The following is an 11,148-nucleotide window of genomic DNA, read 5'->3' on the forward strand; positions in this document are numbered from 1 at the left end:
GGCATTAAGGCTTTGCGTCCCAATTTTTAGGTACTTTACTAGAGTATTTCATTTAAAAAAAACGGTTATACTTCTATACTCCACTACATCTCAGAGGCAATATTGTAATTTTTACTCTAAACTACAATTATTTGACAGCTGTAGTTACTAGTTACTGATTATTATTATTATTATTACAAAACGATTTATCCTACTATAAATGTCTAAAATGAAGAAACCGTGTGTGTGTGTCTGTCTGTCTGTCTGTCTGTCTGTCTGTCTGTCTGTCTGTCTGTCTGTCTGTCTGTCCTCATGCATTTATCTCAGCAGGGGGTTGACCAACAGATCTGAACATAGACATTGACCATTGGCATACTGTCTGTATGCAGAGAGTGAGGAAGCCAATTCTTCACTTTTATAAAATGTATAAGCTGTTTATTAATATTTCCGTGAACTGACTGAACTCTTACTCAATTAATAATGCTGGAGACAGGGGTTGTGTCTAAATTCAAAATCCCTCACTCATTCACTACTCCCTATGTAGGGAATTCTATGTAGGAGACTAGTGAACTCATCAGCTAAATAAAAACACATTTCGGACACTACACGTTAATGACGTCATTGCTGTTGCACAAGCAGTGCAATGCATGATGGTATGTAGGATTTCCAAAAGTCGCTTGTTGCCTACTTTTCACGCTGCCTTTTGGGATAAATGATTAGTAAATTAGTAAAGGGTATAATAATGATCACTATACATCCGGCATAATAATGATCACTATACATCCGGCATAATAATGATCACTATACATTCAGACACCACTACTAAATGGCGTAATCATTATAATAGTGAGTAGGCAGTGATTTTGGACTCAGAGCAGTGTCATGGGTAATTGATCAGTACATGTAGGTGTTTCCAATTGTCTAATTGTGCTCTCCTCTTCAATAGCATGCTGGAACTGGGCTCTGTGTGTGTGTGTGTGTGTGTGTGTGTGTGTGTGTGTGTGTGTGTGTGTGTGTGTGTGTGTGTGTGTGTGTGTGTGTGTGTGTGTGCGTGCGTGCGTGCGTGCGTGTGCGTGTGTGTGCATGCGTGTGCAGCTGTCACAGCAGCTGTCACACTCACACTGTCTCATCAACCCCACATATTAAGGTCAATTTATGCATTGCGCATGTTGGCCGACACGTCGCAAGATGAGGACGACATCAAAACAATAAAAATGTGGAAGGCCTTCGCAGACGGTGTCGCGGACTGGAGAAGTAGATTCTGTTACCACCGCGTTGCACGCGACCATAGGCTATTCACTTTCTTGTTTACATTTTGTGGTGACGCTGTCGTGAGTCGCAGACAGTAGGCTATGAATGCTCAAAACACAGAACACTCAAAGGACAACTACAATGCTCTACAAGCTCACACGCTCTACAAGCTCACACGCTCACAAGCTTGTAGATGTAGCGCTTTTGTTGCCGCACAACACCGCCGAATAACGGCATAGTATATCATAAGGCTCAAGTGGTGAGAAACGTCATCTTGTGTTTATGTCTTGCATAATGTGCGATTGAGGGTTTAGCAGCTTAAACAAACTTGAGATCCTGAGAGACGTGAATGGCGTGACGTTGCAGAGCTCATCAGCCCCACTGTCACTCATCCATTCAACAGGTGACAAGCCAGCGGCGTTACTCTAAGCCTGCCTCGCTCCTGAGCAGCCTCAGGTGACTTGAACTGAGCCGCTCCTACTGTGCGTATTGTCATTTATACTTCAGCTGAAAAAACACGGGATCAGCTTAATTTCACCGTCCTTGTTACTTCAAAGCAGATATAAGAATGTGTTCTTTCACGGTTCATCACCCGCTGCTGTCATGGGGAAGAATTAGGATCTACAAAGACTCACCGTTCCGCCATGAAGGAAGAAAGTTGTTCAGCCTTATAGCGGCTCAACGGCTTCGAAATAAAGGAAAATTACCTCAACTGAAACCACAATGTACAGCAGCCAAATGCCAACTTACCTTACCCTGAGCAAGAGGCTTATAGAAACATCGTCTGTGGTGTGTGTGTGTGTGTGCGTGCGTGTGTGTGTGTGTGTGTGGGTGTATGTGTGCGTGTGTGTGAGAGAGAGCGAGAGATGATGATGATTCACATCCTTGCACAGAGAGCCATAATCACAATAATCTGTCTTCAATAACCATAATAACGGAATACGGATTGAGGTTACACATCGTGTGTGTGTGTGCGTGCGTGCTTGCATGCGTGTGTATGTTTGCATGCGTGTGTGTGCGTGCGTGCGTGCCCATGTGTGTGATTGTCCCTGTGCACAGGTTTCGGTGTATGAGTGTGTGTTGTATACAGTATATGTGAATGTTTGATTTGTGTGTAAGCACTTTTGTGTGCGTGCATGTGTGCACGCGAGCATATGTTTGCATGCATGTGTATGTGTGCGAGTCAGTATGCATGTGCTCATGTTCAATGTAGTTAATTTGCATGTAAGCAAAAGTGTTTGTGTGCGTGTGTGCATGTGTGCGTGTGGTGCGTGCGTGCGTGCGTGCGTGTGTGTGTGTGTGTGTGTGTGTGTGTGCCAGCGCGTCTGTGGAGAATTATCTGCTGTTGTGTAACGTTGCACAAAGCTTCAGTGTAGCAGTGAGCAGTTTGCCTCCAGTCTGAACTCTCCTTTAAAACCATTACGTACACATTAAGGAGTAATTAAGATTCCGTTGGCACTTTTTAGTGCGTCTTTCATTCAGCCAAGCGTTATTTACAGCGTTCTCTGTTACCTTTCCACTTGTTTATGAGTTGCCACCGCAGAAATCAATGTTTAAAAATCCAAGTGGAGCCGACTTTCTTTCTAGATCGACGTGCTGCCACAGAAAAGTGAGCAAATGTATGGGGTGCAGTGGTGGACAAAGAACTCAACCCCAGTACTTGAATCAAAGAGTAGCCTATAGGTACTCCTGGTGAAATATTACTCAACTACAAGTGAAAGTTGCTCCCTCAAATTTGTACTTGAGTTAAAGTACTGGAGTACTTGCTTTTAAAATACTCAAGTGTCACAGACCGCTCCTCATTGGACATTGTCTTTTCGTGTTTGTTTCTGGACATTTCTCTTTTGTTCTTGTTTCATGTTCGGTATTTAGTCATGTTACTTTCCCAGGTGTTTTGTATCTTATTTTGCAGTAGCGTTCTTGTGCTTCCTGTTTACCCATGTAGCTGTTACCTGTCTTGTCTCCCCACCCTGATTATTGTTAACCCTTGTCACCTGTGTCCTGTTTGCCCCAGCCAATTCTTGTGTTGATTGTACTTTGAATTCACCTGTGTCTAGTTAGGTCCCTGTCTATATATACCCATCTGTATGTGTACTAGATGGTCCATAAACCTATGTTGGTGTGTGTATGATGTTGTGTTCTTGCCTCAATACTCAGTTAAAATTTCTGAAACCTTTTAGTTTAGACTTTTTGAGTTGAACTGCTGTGTTGTCCTGCTCTTGGGTGCTCTATCTACACTCACCCTGATACAAGTATTCAAAAGTACAAATTGCTACTTATTGGTTTTAATTGTACAAACATACGGTTCAAGAGTTATAGACCACAACATAAAGCACCCTGGTATAGAGCCACTACGAGGCCAGTTTAAAAACTGTGGAGTGTCTTCCTTAGCCCGACTGGGAGTGTGCATGCAAACTTTGATGCCGATCGGTCCAGCGGTGTAGGAGATTAGCTGTACACAGACAAACGGGCAAAAACAAAGTCTTCGCTTACAGGCCTGGCGGCCTGGCAAAGACAATGAACCAAATGAATCAGCCCTACAGAGGGTGAAAGAGGAATTTTCGCGGAGGCCTGGCCAGATTTGGCCTGGAGGCTCTATGTTGGGCAGCACTGTTCTAAACTGAGCCTGTGGGAAAACATTTATAGTTGCAGTGTGAAGTACTGTCCAAACCTACTGGCACAGTTGTTCTGTGGGTGAGAGAATTGGAACACAAGGTAGTTAGTAATTAACAAACTGACCCGATGCCATTCAGTGTGGCAAGAATGGAGAGGGGGGGGGGTATTAACCACTTAACCACTGGAACCACTTGAGCTCCAGCATCCAAATTCTGGGGAGAACGTTAGCCAAAAATTGCTGATCTACAAGATCACAGTGTATTGCGTTTGCTATCATGTAGTTTGTGATCATGTAGATCGGCTATTTAAGCCCTATACACTTTGTCGTACAATGAATAGCGATGATAGCTGATCTACTGTACAAGCTCACAACGCATCACTCTGTGATGCATTGTGAGCTTGTATTTATTGTTTAACTTTTTTGTGGGGTGTGGGGAATTATTTTTTTCATTTTGGGTGATGTTTTTAAATGTTGGCCTACTGTATAATAACATTATGCCCAAAATATGGGTGGCAGGTTGAACGTGGTTGAAAGAGAGAGGGATTTAAATTCTTCTGCATGGAAAACATGCAGGTTGTCACACATCAATCTGCTGATGTCATGGATTTAGTTCCAAATAATGTGGTCTGTGTGTGTGTGTGTGTGTGTGTGTGTGTGTGTGTGTGTGTGTGTGTGTGTGTGTGTGTGTGTGTGTGTGTGTGTGTGTGTGTGTGTGTGTGTGGTCTATTCAAGTTTCCATTGTGTTCTTTCCACACCATACTTCTAAACCCACAGGCATCCTTTTAGCCACATGAACGCTTAAATAATAAATAACGATAACACATTAAATACTGACGATGACAAGGCAAAACACGAGTGTCTCACCCTCACTAATTCACTGTCTTGTATTCTGTACAGCAGTGGCTCTCAAACCTTTTCATGTGCAAGGACCCCCAAATGTATATGTATTCAAATTTTGACCACAGACCCCTATCTGAAAGTATTTTGTGTCAGGGACACCCATACAAAAAAAAATCTAAAAAACTTTAATGCGACACATTGTGAGCTTGTAGATTGACTATTTTCAAACAGCCGATCTAAAGTGATTTTGATGCTATACAAACCTATTTTGCTGGGGACCCCCCTCTAGGGTCCCCGGACTCCACAGAGAAACACTGTTGTATACAGTAGAACCCGCAGTATGTATTATGTCAAATGTGTGTGTGTGTGTGTGTGTGTGTGTGTGTGCAGCCTCACTGCTGGTTTATATGTAACCGTCTTTCTTTTCTGTTCTTCTACATGGCTATAAAAGGTCCATTCCAGTGTTCAGGCATGTTTAGCTTACAAGCTTACAATTTAGCCGTTTTATCCAGAGTGACTTACAAGTGTGAAATCAGAGTAAGTGACATGAACCCAAGTCAACAAACAACAGGGTAAATGGTCACAAATTATAGCGTGCAAAGAAAATGATGTACTGTAGTGCTTCAAACACCTGGTAAACATCAGTGGTGGCCTGGTAAACATCAGTGGTGGAAGAAGTGCTCACACAAGTAATAGTCCGGTAATCAAATTTTACTTCAGTAAAAGTATAAAAGTATTGGCATCAAAATGTACATAAACTACCAAAAGTAAAAGTACTTTTTTTTTTTTTTTTTAAGTATAAAAGTTTTAAAATGTATAAAAAACTTTTGAAAATAGCGTCTACAAGCTCACAACGCGTCGCAAAGCGACGTGTTTTGAGCTTGCGATCGGCTATTTTCAAATAGCCAAAGTATATATAGGGCTGAAGTGATTGTGTGTTTTCTTTTTTATTCTAAAAAGTAACTACCGTAGTAACTAAAGTTTTCAAATCATTGCAGTGGAATAAAAGAACAATATTGGCGTCTGAGATGTATGGACTGGAGTAGAGGTAAAAGTATTGAAAATTGGAAATACTCCAATAAAGAAATAAATACCTCAAAATTCTACTTAAGTACAGTACTCGATCGAGTACATGTACTTAGTTACTTTACACCACTGGTAAACATCAAGCCTAGCATCTGTCTAAACAGCTTATTGATTATGACTCATACACTTGACATTACTGCCGGCACTTTTCCAAATCATACCGTGGTTTGTTTGGTCTTCAGGGGAAACCACTGGTTTGTATTCAATTCAGTACAATCTGAAAATCAACTTGCAGAGACTTGAAACTTGCTTGATAGATATGTCATCCAACACACTACATTCCACTATGTTCTGTCAAAGTTCCATTATTCTTTTTTTGTACATTTTTAACCCAGATTTTGTAACACATTTTTTCACCCAGTGCCAATTGTCTAAGTAATCCTGGGTGCTACACTCCCTCTGCCAGCCTAGGGAGAGCCTAGAGCCGAGCTCATGCCTCCTTCAATGCATGAGAGCTAGCAAGCCGCTTCTTATCACCTGACGGGGGGAGGTTCCCTGGTAGGACGTAGCGCGTGGAAGGAACACGTTATTCCAACCAGTTCCTTTCCCCTCCACCAGGCACGGTGGGGGCCTCTCTCGACATTGTAGCCCCCAGAGGAATGTTGGGGGGGGGGGGGGTCAAAATGAATGCATTAATCCATATTCGATCCGTTTAGAGCGAGGGAAATACAATTTATTCACTCTCCATTCTGGTTCTCAACAAGTTCACTTCGCCTTGCAGGGCAGTGAGTCTCTCCACGATGACGTCCAATTTGCGATCCTTATCTGAGATGTTATCCACCATGATGTTGTCCAGTCTGTGATCCTTCGCGAGGATGGTAGTCATGCCACGCTTCAGTTAATTAATCGCAATAGTCTGAGCCCCTACCACCCTGCCCAACTCTAATATCATAACAGGCAGCCCCGGGGCTCCGTCCAGAGCTGCTGTCTTTCCAATTTTCCGATACACCAGTGCAATGCTCGATCCAATCAGCAAAAGACCAGCTATCATAAGGCCAAATAGGTAGACGTCTCTGATGCACCTTCCTTTAAAACTGTGACCCTGCATTTCTAGTGTGCAACCAGATGGTTCTCTCTCTCTCTCTCTCTCTCTCTCTCTCTCTCTCTCTCTCTCTCTCTCTCTCTCTCTCTCTCTCTCTCTCTCTCTCTCTCTCTCTCTCACACACACACACACACACACACACACACACACACACAAATATATATATGTATATATATATCCAAGTTGCACGCAAGTACAGTGTGCTAAAAAAACCTTCCAACCACGTGTTACATAACAGTGCCCAAACTGCAGACTGAGGTCCATTCAGCAACATGAGTAAAGTCCCTAGGGCAGGGGTCTGGGACCCCTAGGGGGTCCTCAGAGTTACAACAGCGGGGCCGCCAAATCTGTGTGTGATAGGATCATGTTTTTTACATTAACCACTTGAACCTTAGTATCCCTTAAATAGCAGATCTACAAGCTCACAACGCCTCGCAGCGCGAGGCGTTGTGAGCTTGTAGATCTGCTATTTTTGGCAAAGAGGTTTGGTTTAGATGGGGAAAAAAGAGCAGACCAAGTATTGATGGTTCAAGTGGTTAAATGTCTGAAAATACACATTAAGCCAACACACACTGATTATAGTGCTGTCAAAGTCTATGAAACTGTCTACGAAATCTGCGAAACAAATTTATACAATGTGGAGTGGGGGGGTCCCTGCTGAAAACGTTGAAGACCCCTGCCCTAGGGAGTAGGATTGTAGTCCAGCCTTTATGTACCATATTGGCAGCTATGGATACAGGCTGTCCTGGTTCTAACCGGTTACAACTACCTCAGTACCCAGTGACACCAGCATCATGACATTGCTCATGATGCTTGTGGATGAAAAAGAACAAAAAAAGTCTCAGATACTAGCTTTTCTCTTACAGAGACATAAATAGCCGCAGGGTGTTTGTGATGTACATGCCTACAAATAAAATCACCAGAATGCAGGAAATTAAGTCTGTAAAACTCAACTGTCCACTCCAACTGCAAATACAGTAGAGAGAAGACTCATCGTCCCAACACAACCAACTGTTCTGTTCTGTTCTGTTCTGTTCTGTTCTGTTCTGTTCTGTTCTGTTCTGTTCTGTTCTGTTCTGTTCTGTTCTGTTCTGTTCTGTTCTTGGATTAATCTCTGGCACATTCACACACAGTCTACTGGAATGTACACTACAGAACCATAACACATGCCTGTTTAGGATAACTGTAAACGTCTCATTGATGATCGATTGGATATTTACCCATTATATTTACTCATTTGAACATCGTCAGCTGACACTGTACCTACAGTATGTATGTATATATATGTATGTACAGTATGTATGTATGTATGTATGTATGTATGTATGTACGTACGTGAATGCATGTGTGTGCGTGCGTGCGTGCGTGCGTGCGTGCGTGCGTGCGTGCGTGCGTGCGTGCGTGCGTGCGTGCGTGCGTGCGTGTGTGTGTGCGTGCGTACGTGCGTGCGTGTGTGTGTGATTCTGTCTGTCTGTCTGTCTGTCTGTCTGTCTGTCTGTCTGTCTGTGCGTCTGTCTGTCTGTCCATAAAAGTTTACTTAAGCGTGTTTACAAAAAATGTTGCTCAATTAGCTCTAGGTGCATGACAAGTGCCGACGGGACAGAGTTGAGTTTTCTCCAGCATGTGTGTGTAAAGCACTTACACACTACATATGTACAAGACGACACAGAGAGAATGAGAGAGGTCTCCACTCAACATGTTCTCTCACTCTCTGGAAACAGGAAATTGTACCTGTGAGGGAGGGGGGGGTGAAGAGGGCAGGTTAGGGTACGGGGGTTAATGCCGACCGCTTGTACCTGCAAGAGACAATGGTAGCCAAAAACAACAACGTAGCACGCACGCACGCACGCACACACACACATACACAAACACTCTGTACACACTCTCTCTCTCTCTCTCTCTCTCTCTCTCTCTCTCTCTCTCTCCTTATGCACTGTTATGTAACACGTGGTTGGGAGTTTTTTTAGCATACTGTACTTGCGTGCAACTTGGATATATATACATATATATATTTGTGTGTGTGTGTGTGTGTGTGTGTGTGTGTGTGTGTGTGTGTGTGTGTGTGTGTGTGTGTGTGTGTGTGTGTGTGTGTGTGTGTGTGTGTGTGTGGCCATATAAGTGTGCGCATATTCCAGCGTTTTGGGAGCTTGGATCTATAAAAGCCATACATTCAGGTTATTTATGGCCACACAGGGGCCCTGCGGTTTCCATTACACTTATTTACACTCACTCCTACAGCACTTTAAGAAAAGAAGTCATGAAATATAAGAGCCGTGCGCACACTTCTGAAGGGAACAGGAGAGCGCTGTAAAAAAGAAAAGGCAGAGGAAACATAACAGTTGCAGAGAGAGAGTGTTCTGCTTCCAAGATGCCCTCAGGACTTGTGAATGTTAGGAATTCACAGCGAGGGGTGGAAGTGAACGCAAGCACGCACGCACGCACGCACGCACGCACGCACGCACGCACGCACGCACGCACGCACGCACGCACGCACGCACGCACGCACGCACGCACGCACGGACGGACGGACGGACACGCACACACACACACACACACACACACACACACACACACGCGCACACACACACACAGTAGTGGAAGAAGTACTCAATATTTCTTTTTACTTAAGTAAAAAATTGTGATACCACAATGTACAACTCTGTAGTAAAAGTCCTGTATTCAACATTTTACATGACTATAAGTACAAAAGTATCAAAATACACTTTAAGTACCGAAAGTAAATGTAGAACGCCCCATTTCACAAGCTTTTTCAGAAGTTTTCAAAATTGTGAGCTTGTAGATTGGCTATTTTTGTATTAAGTATAAAATAGGGTTCCTTTGAGTTTTGTAATAACAATCTAAACCAACAAAGTAACTAGTAACTAAAGCTGGTAAGTAATAGTTGAGCAATTTAAAATGAACGATATTTTCCTCTGAGATGCGGAGTAGAGATTTTAAGAATAAAAAAATGGAAATACTCAAGTAAAGTAAAAGTAGCCTACCTAGAATAGTACTTAAGTACAGTACTTGAATAAATGTACTTCATTGCTTTCCACCACTGCGCGCGCACACAGTACCCACAGTCATACACACACCCTCATGACAAACATGCAACAGCACACGACGGGAGACTGTAAAAATGAAACGATGCACACACACAACACAGGCACCCAAACACACACACATGCAGGGCACGCATGTGTGCAGACATTACACACGCACACGCACGCACACACACACACACACACACACACACACACACACACACTCACACACTCTCTCACACACACACACACACACACACACACACACACACACACACACACACACACACACACACACACACACACACACACACACACACACACACACACACACACACACACACACACGCGTGCACATAAAAAAAACACATGCCATTGCACATCAGGAGAGCTTTTAAACAAAGCAATAATAGCTTTCATCATCTGGTGTCGTGTGGCGTGTTCTAACACAAACTACTGTCTGACAGCCTTATTGTTCACCAAACCTCTCAGCCTAGACACTTTTTAATACTTAAGTTGTACTCCTCACAAAAATATTACATATACCGCCTTTTTCAGAAGATGAAAACATCCCCCAAAATGCATTAACCCATGAAGACCGGGAAAGCATCTGTCACTTTAGATTTTAACCAAGCTTTAACCATTATCTAATACTTTGGATATTCAAGAATAGCAGATCTACAAGCTCGCACAGAGTGCCGCGCTATGAGCTTGTAGATCTGCTATTTTTTGGAAAATCGTGAAACTGTGTGCAAATCTTTTAATATATATTTTGTATATTTGTAACTCAAATCTTTGCTTCTGAGGATTCTACAAATGTCTTCTAAATCCTAACAGTTTTTTTTTTAAATATGTTGCTATAGTGGTTCTCAAACTTTTTCATGTCAAAGACCCCCAACATCGTATGTATTTAGGGATTCCAGGGACCCTCAGAAGCAAAGTTTTTGAGTTAAAAATGTATAAATATATATAAAAATATTTGCACACATATTCACGATTTTTCTACAAATGGCAGATCTACAAGCTCGTAGCGCAGCACTCGGTGCCGCTCTACGAGCTCGTATATCTGCTATTTTTGAATAGTCAAAGAAATCTAAAATGACACAGATGCGTCCCCGGATTTAATGGGTTAATAATAAGCAGTCAAAATCTATAGGAAACATTCCCAATATAAAACAAGGATGCTATTTGTCATCCTTTAAAAAGTCCTTTTAGAAAAAACAAATATTGGTCATGCTGTAAATCATCACAGACATCATTTCACCAGCCTAATTCTGCATTCAGTCTTT

This window comes from Gymnoscopelus braueri, assembly GCF_963280865.1.
Source record: "Gymnoscopelus braueri genome assembly, chromosome: 12".
Classification (NCBI taxonomy): domain Eukaryota; kingdom Metazoa; phylum Chordata; class Actinopteri; order Myctophiformes; family Myctophidae; genus Gymnoscopelus; species Gymnoscopelus braueri.